We start from the raw sequence: 9215 nt of genomic DNA on the forward strand, positions 1-9215 counted from the left end.
TTTTTTTTCTTTTTGTCATCTGATCGGTGAGGCTAAGACTTCCAAAACTATGTTAAATAGTAATGGCGAGAGTGGACATCCCTGTCTTGTTCCTGACCGTAGTGGAAAGGCTTTCAGTTTTTACCCATTGAGGATCATATTAGCTGTGTCTTTCATATATGGCCTTTATGATGTTGAGGTATGTTCCATCTATCCCCACTTTGTTGATGTTTTTTACTGAGAATGGATGCTTCATCAAATGCTTTTTCTGCATCTATTGAGAGGATCATATGGTTCTTATCGTTTCTTTTATTAATGTGTTGTATCACCTTGATTGATTTGTGGATGTTGAACCCCCCCCACCACCACCCAGGAATAAATCTCACTTGGTCGTGGTGAATAATCCTTTTAATGTACTGCTGGATCTGATTAGACAGTATCTTGAGGATTTTTGCATCCATGTTCAACAGGGATATTGGTCTGTAATTCTCCTTTTCAGTGAGAGCTTTCTCTGGTTTTGGGGTCAAGGTAATGCTGGCCGTTTTGAAAGAGTTTGGAAGTTTTCCTTCCATTTCTATTTTTTGGAACAATTTCAAAAGAATAGGTGTTAATTCTTCTTTAGATGTTTGGTAGAATTCCCCTCTGAAGGCGTCTGGTCCGGGACTCTTGTTTGTTGGGTGATTTTTTTTTTTTTTTTTTTTTTTACTGATTCAATTTCTTTGCTGGTTATGGGTCTGTTCAGATTTTCTATTTCTTCCTGTTTCAGTTTTGGTTGTTAAGATGTTTTTCAGAATGCATCCATTTCTTCCAGATTGAATAATTTGTCGGGATACATTGGCTCATAGTATTTCTTATAATTTATGTTCGTATTTCTGTTTTTTTTTTTAAGATTTTATTTATTTATTTGACAGAGAAAGAGACAGCCAGTGAAAGAGGAAACACAAGCAAAGGGAGTGGGAGAAGAAGAAGCAGGCTCCCAGTGGAGCAGGGAGCCTGATGCGGGGCTTGATCCCAGGACCCTGGGATCATGCCCTGAGCTGAAGGCAGACACTTAATGACTGAGCCACCCAGGCGCCCCTATGTTCATATTTCTGTAGTGATTTCTCCTCTTTCATTCATGATTTTATTAATTTGAGTCCTTTCTCTTTTCTTTTTGACAAGTCTGACTCAGGGCTTATCAAACTTCTTAATTATTTCAAAGAACCAGTTTCTAGTTTTGCTGACCTGTTTTACTGTTTGTTTGTTTGTTGTTTTTTTTTTTATTTCTATATCATTGATATCTGCTCTAATCTTTACTATTTCCCTTCCCCTGCTGGATTTAGGAGCTGTTCTTTTTCCAGCTCCTTTAGGAGTAAGGTTAGGATGTGTATTTAAGACTTTTCTTGGTTCTTGAGGTAGTCCTGTATATCAATATACTTGCCACTTAGCACCACCTTTGCTGCATCCCAAAGGTTCTGGACTGTCATGTTTCATTTTCATTTGCTTCCATGTATTTTTAAAATTTCTTTTAATCACCTGGTTGATCCATTCATTCTTTAGTAGGATGTTCTTTAGCCTCCATGTGTTTGAGGTCTTTCCAAATTTTGTTCTTGTGATTGATTCCAGGTTTCATAGCATTGTGTTCTGAAAATATGCATGGTATGATCTCATTGTTTTTGTACCTGTTGAGTCCTAATTTTGGACCCAATACGTGATCTATTCTGGAGAGTGTTCCATGTGCACTTGAGAAGAATGTGTACCCTGCTGCTTTTGGATGAAGTGTTCTGAATGTGTCTGTGAAGTCCACCTGTTCCAGTGTGTCTTTCAAAACTTTTGTTTCCTTGTTGATCTTCTGCTTAGATGATCTGTCCATTGCTGTGAGTGGGGTATTAAAGTCCCCTACTATTATGGTAGTATTAGCAATGTGTTTCTTTATGTTTATTATTATTTGATTTATATATTTGGGTGTTCCCAAGATGGGGGCATACATATTCATAATTGTTAGATTTTCTTGATAGATAGAACTCTGAATTATGATATAATGCCCTTCTTCATCTCTTATTACAGCCTTTGTTTTAAAATCTAGTTTATCTGGTATAGGTATGGCTAGTCTGGCTTTATTTTGACAACCATTTACATGATATATCATTCTCTGGTTCTTCCTTCCCTCACTTTTCCCTTTCAATCTGTAGGTGTCTTTAGGTCTAAAATGAGTCTCTTGTAGACAATACATATATGGATCTTTTTGTTATTATTAATCTATCCTGATACCCTGCACCTTTTAATTGGAGCATTTTGTCTATTTACATTCAGAGTGATTATTGAAAGATATGAATTTAGTGTCATTATATTATCTGTACATTTGGCATTTCTGGTAATGTTCTCTGGTCTTTTTTAGTCTCTGCTGCTTTAGGTGTTTTCCCCACTCACAGAGTTCCCCTTAATCTTTCTTGCAGGGCTGGTTTAGTCATCACAGACTTCTTTAGTTTTTGTCTGGGTAACTCTTTATCTCTCCTTCTATTCTGAATGACAGTCTTGATGGATAAAGAATTCTTGGTTGCATATTTTTCCCACTCATGTCATTGAATATTCTGCCAGTTTCTTTGGTCTGTCAAGTTTCTGTGGACAGATCTGCAGCAAATCCGATCTCTTTCCTTTTAGGTGAAGCACTGTATTTCCTCTGCTGCTATCAGAATTCTTTCCTTGTCTTGTGTATTTTGTCAATTTGACTATTACATGCATTGGTGATGGTCTTATTATTGAATTTAATAGGTGTTCTCTGTGCTTCCTGGATTTTGATGCCTGTATCCTTTCCCAGATTAAGGAAGTTTTAGCTATAATTTGCTTGAATAAACCTTCTGTCCTTTTTTTCTTTCTTCATCTTCTGGGACCCCTATGATAAAATGTTATTCCAAATTAATAAGTCACTGAGTTTCCTAAGTCTACCTTCATGATCCATTACCTTTGTTTCACACTTCCTTCAGCTTCATTATTTTCCATAATTTTATCTATCACTGATTCATTCCTCTGCTTCATCCATCCTCGTTTTTATCATCTCCATTTGTGTTTGCATATTGGGTGTAACATTTTTAATTTTGGCCCAACTAGATTTTAGTTCTTTTATCACTGCAGTAAGGAATTCTCTAGTGTCTTATATGTTTTTTTTCAAGCCCAGCTAGTATCCTTATAATTCTTGTTTCAAATTCTAGTTCAGACATTTTACTTATATCTGCACTGATTAAATATCTGGCTGTCATTTCTTCCTGTTCTTTCTTCATAGTGCAGTCTTGTCATTCGAAAGAAAGGGGAAAAATTAAAGAAAAATAGAATAAAAAATACACTAAAATGAAAAAAATGAAAAATAATAATATGAGATAAATAAAATACAGGAAGCTAGGTCCTAGGTGTGTTTTGGTCTGCTAGTTACCAGAAAATTCCATGGGTTTTTTGTAGATGTTTAGCTTCATTCTCCAAGACTTCTGATAGATTTTGTGGGTATTCAGAATGATTAGATATTTATCTAACTGTGCTCTAGTGAGGAGGCAGGCTTAGGGTCGTCCTATTCCTCTGCCATCTTACCTCTCCCCTTCCCTCTTTTATTTCTTATATTGGTCATTTGTGTCTTCTCTCATTTTATTTTCCCCCATTAGGTTGGCTAAATTTTTATTAATTTTATTGATTTTTTTCTACCAGAGCTAGATTTTTATTTCACTGGTTTTATCTTTTATCTTTTGAAAATTTAATTGATTTTAATTTCATCAATTGGTGACTATATTTCTGTTCTCAGCTTACTTTAGTTTTAATTAGCTCCTCTTTATTGGTTGCTTTAAAAGGAAACTTTACTTACTCATTGAAGACATTTCATATTATGTAATAAAAACATATCAAACCATAAATTTCTCTCTAAACAGTGCTTTACTTGCATCTTATAAAATTTGTCATGTATTTTCAGAGTCATTCAAAACAAAATAGGGTTTTAAAACAATTTTTTCTTGAGATATATTACTGGAACCACAAGGCATATAGCACTATATTTTTTAAATTTTACATATTTGGTGATATTCCAGATATCTTTCTGATTTTTGACTTCTAGTTTAATTCCATTATGATCAGAGAATAGTCTTTGTATGATATAAACATTTAAGTATCTTTTACAGCAACAAAAAAATTTTAAAAAATCTACATTTGTTCTTATTTATCATTTTATACCTAAGCTTTGCTTGGTAAAATAAATTTTTCTGTGTGTGTGTATAATTTCTTGTGTGTATATACATATATTTCTATCAATGAATTATCATTTTTTTGTTTGTGTGAGAAAATCAGTATCTCTTTCTCATTTTTTGTAATTAAATTTTAATTTTTATATAACTGTAGATTCACATGCATTTCTAAGGAATAACATGAAAAGATTCCTTTATCCAGTCCCCCCACTAGTGATGTCTAACACAACTATAATATAATACTACAGTCAGAAGATTAACATTCATACAGTCAAAATATAAAACACTTCTATCCATTCACCAGAAGTCATAATGTTGCACTTTTACAGCAGCACCCACATCATATATGGCCCCATGACCACTGTAATCTATGGAAACGACTACTTTAGTCTTAAATTCTATACTCACAGTTTTTAAAATGAAGAGTGTGATATAAATGGAATCATACAATATGAAAACTTTTGGATTGAATTTTGTCATTTACTATAATTTACTGGAAATTCATTATGTTGTTTTGTTTATCAATTATCAATAATTAATTCATTTTTACTGCTGAATAGTATTCCATAATATGGGTCTACCATAGTTGATTTTTAAGAACATTTACTTGTTTATTTATTTCTTTATTATTATGATATTTTATGGGTTTTTTTAATAATAATTTTTTATTATGTTATGTTAGTCACCATGCAGTACATCCTTAGTTTTTGATGTAGTGTTCCATGACTCATTATTTGCGTATAACACACAGTGCTCCATGCAATATGTGCCCTCCTTAACACCCATCACCAGCCTAACCCAATCCCCCACGCCCTTCCACTCTGAGCCCTCATTTTGTTTCCCAGAGTCCATAGCCTCTCACAGTTCATTCCCCCTTCTGTTTACCCCTCCTTCATTCTTCCCTTCCTTCTTCTACTGATCTTCCTGCTATTGCTTATATTCCACAAATGAGTGAAACCATATGATAATTGTCTTTCTCTGCTTGACTTATTTCACTTAGCATAATCTCCTCCAGTCCCATCCATGTTGCTGCAAATGTTGGGTAATCATTCTTTCTGATGGCTAAGTAATATTCCATTGTATATATGGACAATATGTTCTTTATCCATTCATCTGTTGAGGGCGTCTCAGCTCCATCCACAATTTAGCTATTGTGGACAATGCTGCTATGATCATTGGGGTGCATATGGCCCTTCACTTCACTACATCTGTATCTTTGGGGTAAATACCCAGTAGTGTAATTGCTACTTCATAGGGTAGCTCCATTTTGAACTTTTTAAGGGACCTCCACACTGTTTTCCAAAGTGGCTGTACAAAGTTGCATTCCCACCAACAGTGTAAGAGGGATCCCCTTTCTCCACATCCTCTCCAACATTTCTTGTTTCCTGCCTTGTCCATTTTTGCCATTCTCACTGGCATAAGGTGGTATCTCAGTGTGGTTTTGATTTGAATTTCCCTGATGGCTAATGATTTTGAACATCTTTTCATGTGTCTGTTAGCCATTCATATGTCTTCATTGGAAAAGTGTCTGTTCATATCTTCTGCGCATTTTATGATTTGTTTATTTGTTTCTCGTGTATTGAGTTTGAGCAGTTCTTTGTAGATCTTGGATACCAGTATTTTATCTGTAGTGTCATTTGCAAATATCATCTCCCCTTCCGTGGGCTGCCTTTTAGTTTTTTTGACTGTTTCCTTTGCTGTGCAGAAACTTTTTATCTTGATGAAGTCCCACAAGTTCATTGTTTCTTTTCTTTCTCTTGCCTTTGGAGGTGTGTCATGAAAAAAGTTGCTGTGGCTGATGTCAAAGAGGTTGCAGCTTATGTTCTCCTCTAGGATTTTGATGGATTCCTGTCTCACATCAAGGTCTTTCAACCATTTGGAGTTTATCTTTGTGTATGGTGTGAGAGAGTGGTCAAGTTTCATTCTTTTGCATATAGCTGTCCAATTTTCCCAGCACCATTTATTGAAGAGACTGTCTTTTTTCCACTGGATGTTTTCTCTGGCTTTGTCAAAGATTAGTTGCCCAAAGAGCCGAGGGTCCATTTCTGGGTTCTCTATTCTGTTCCATTAGTCTATGTGTCTGTTCTTGTGCCAGTACCATGCTGTCTTGGTGATCACAGCTTTGTAGTATAGCTTGAAATCTGGCAACATGATGTCCCCAGCTTTGTTTTTCCTTTTCAACATTTCCTTGGCAATTTGGGGCCTTTTCTGGTTCCACACAAATTTAAGGGCTGTTTGTTCTAGCTCTTTGAAAAATGTCTTTGGTATTTTGATTGGGATGGCATTGAAAATGTAGATTGCTCTGGGTAGCTAGACATTTTAACTATATTTATTCATCTGATCCAACAGCATGGAATATTATTCCAAATTTTCTGTCTTCTTCAGTGTCTTTCAAGAGTGATCTATGGTTCCTAGAATATAGATCCTTTACATCTCTGGTTAATTCCAAGGTATTATGTTTTTTGGTAAATGTTGTAAATGAAATAGATTCCCTAATTTATCTTTCTTCAGTCTCATGGTTCGTATATAGAAATGCAACTGATTTCTGAGCATTGATTTTGTATCCTGCCACATTACTGAATTGCTCTATAACTTCTAGTAATTTGAGGGTGGAGTCTTTCGTGTTTTCCATATAGAGTATCATGTCATCTGTGAAGAGAGACAGTTTGACTTCTTCTTTGCCTATTTGAATACATTTTATCCCTTTTTGTTGTCTGATTGCTGTTGCAAGGACTTCTAGTACTATGTTGAATAATAATTGTGAGAGTGGGCATCCTTGTCGTGTTCCTTATCTTAAGGAAAAGGCTTTCAATTTTTCCCCGTTGAGAATGATATTCACGGTAGGCTTTCATAGTTGGTTTTTATGAAATTGAGGAATGTACCCTCTACCCCTACACTCTGAAGGGTTTTAGTCAGGAAAGAATGCTCTATTTTGTCAAATGCTTTTTCTACATCTCTCGAGAGGATCATATGGTTCTTGACTCTTTTCTTGTTGATGGTATCTATCACACTGATTGATTTGTGAATCTGAACCACCCTTGCATCCCAGGGATGAATCCCACTTGGTCGTGATGGATAACCCTTTTAATGTATGTTGGATCTTATTAGCCAGTATCTTGTTGAGAATTTTGGCATCCATATTCATCAGGGATATCGGTTTGTAATTCTCCTTTTTGATGGGGTTTTTGCCTGGTTTTGGGATCAAGGTAATACTGGCCTCATAAAATGAGTTTGGTAGTTTTCCTTCTGTTTCTATTTTTTTGAATCAGCTTCAGGAAAATAGGTATTATTTCTTTTTTGATGCTTGGTAGAATTCCCCATGGAATCCATCAGGTCCTGGATTCTTGTTTTTTGGGAGGTTTTTGATCATTGCTTTAGTCTCGTTACTTGATTTGGCCTATTTAAGTTGTCAGTCTCCTCCTGTTTCCGTTTTGGCAGTTTATAGATTTCCAGGAAGGCATCCATTTCTTCCATGTTTCTTAATTTATTGGCATATAGTTGCTGATAATAGTTTCTAATAATTGTTTCTATTTCCTTGGTTTTAGTTTTGATCTCTCCCCTTTAATTCATAATTTTATTTATTTGGGTCCTTTCTCTTTTCTTTTGGACATGTCTGGCCAGTGGTTTATCGATCTTATTAATTCTTTCAAAGACCCAGCTTCTAGTTTTGTTGATTTGCTTTACTGTATTTCTGGTTTCTAATTCATTGATCTGTGCTCTAATCTTAATTAGTTCTCTTTTCGTGTATGGCTTAGGCCTGTTCTTTTGTTCCATCTCCAGCTGTTTAAGGTATGTGTATAGGGTCTGTATTTTAGATTTTTCTATTCTTTTGAGTGACCCTTGGATGGCTATGTGTTTCCCCCTTAGGAATGTTTTTGCACTATCCAATAGGTTTTGGACTGTTGTGGTTTTTTTTTTTTTTTCTCATTGATTTCTATAAACTGCTTAAATTCTTCTTTAATTTCCTGGTTTACCCAAACATTTTTAAGCAGGATGGTCCTTAGCTTCCAAATGTTTGAGTTTCTTCAAAATATTTTCTTGTGATTGAGTTCCACTTTCAAAGCATTATGGTTTGAGAATATGCAGGAAATAATCTCAATCTTTTGATACCAGTTGACATCTGTTTTGTGACCCAGTATTTGGTGTATTCTGAAGAAAGTTCCATGTGCATTCAAAAAGAATGAGTATTCTTTTATTTTAGGGTGGAATGTTCTGTATATATCTATGAGGTCCAACAGGTCCAGTGTTTCATTCAAAGCTCTTGTTTCTTTGTTGATTTTCTGCTTAGATGATCTGTCTATTGTTGAGAGTGGAATGTCGACATACCCTACTATTAACGTATTATTACCTATATGTCTCTTTATTTTGGTTAACAGTTGGCTTATGTAGTTGGCTGTTCCCCTGTTGGGGCAATATATATTTATAATTCTTAGATCCCCTTATTGGATATACCCTATAAGAATGATATAGTGTCCTTCTGTATCTCTAAGTACAGTCTTTCACTTAAAATCTGATTTGTCTTATATAAGAATTTCACCTCAGCTTTCTTTTGGGGTTCATTGGCATGAAAAATAGTTCTCCATCTCTTCACTTTCAGTCTGGATGTATCTTTAGGTTCAAAGTGAGCCTCTTGTAGACAGCGTATCGATGGGTCATATCTTTTTATCCAATCTTCAACCCTGTGGTGTTTTATGGGAGCATTTAGACAATTCACATTAGGAGTGATTATTGAGAGATATGATTTTAACATCATCATGTTGTCTGTGAATTCCTTGTTTCTATAGATTGTCTCTGTAACTTTCTGTTCTGTATCACTCTTGGGGTCTTTTTCCTTTTATAGAATGCCTCTTAATATTTTTTGCAGGGCTGGCTTGGTGGTCACATATTCTTTCCGTTTCTGCCAGTCTTGGAAGTTCCTTGTCTCTCCGACTACACTGAATGACAGCCTTGCTGGGTACAGTAACCTTGGCTGCATGTTCTTCTCATTTAGTACTTTGAATATGTCTTGCCAGCCCTTTCTGTTTTGCTAGGACTCTG

The sequence above is a fragment of the Ursus maritimus genome, unplaced genomic scaffold (genome assembly GCF_017311325.1).
Source record: "Ursus maritimus isolate PB19 unplaced genomic scaffold, ASM1731132v1 scaffold_31, whole genome shotgun sequence".
In the NCBI taxonomy this organism is placed as follows: Eukaryota; Metazoa; Chordata; class Mammalia; order Carnivora; family Ursidae; genus Ursus; species Ursus maritimus.